The sequence below is a fragment of the Neopelma chrysocephalum genome, unplaced genomic scaffold, assembly GCF_003984885.1.
Source record: "Neopelma chrysocephalum unplaced genomic scaffold, ASM398488v2 Primary Assembly neopelma1_97039, whole genome shotgun sequence".
Lineage (NCBI taxonomy): Eukaryota > Metazoa > Chordata > Aves > Passeriformes > Pipridae > Neopelma > Neopelma chrysocephalum.
Window position 1 is genome coordinate 4,753 of NW_020925681.1, and position 361 is coordinate 5,113.

The 361-nt window shown below is 52.9% G+C and overlaps 1 pseudogene; it reads left to right on the forward strand.

Moving 5' to 3' along the window:
- Window positions 1–301, forward strand: part of LOC113961139 — a 3,548-nt pseudogene extending 3,247 nt beyond the window's left edge.
- The last annotated feature ends 60 nt before the right edge of the window (window positions 302–361 follow it).

Here is a 361-nt window from a genome sequence, read left to right on the forward strand (position 1 = left end):
CAGCAGGAATCACCACCTGAGTGATCCATGGAGCCAGAGCAAGGGAAATCCGAGAGCTACTGGCTGAGCTCATCCCACTGCTCCCACCCACCCCAGCCCTGCCATGTCTCTTCTGAATGGATCATCTTCCCATTTTCCTATGTTTGAAAGCCAGGAATCACAGCTATTTCAATGCTTTCATTTTGGTGTGAAAATATCCTTCCCCCATGTCCAGCAGAGCAAATTCCAGCGGCTCCAGGACGGACTCACCACTGGCCAAGGCCGAGCCCATCAGAGATGGCAGTGTCGCCTCGGGGAGAACGTACGGAAGGAGAAAAAAGTCCTTGTGCAGATGGAATTGGGTGCAGAGAAGAGCAGAGTG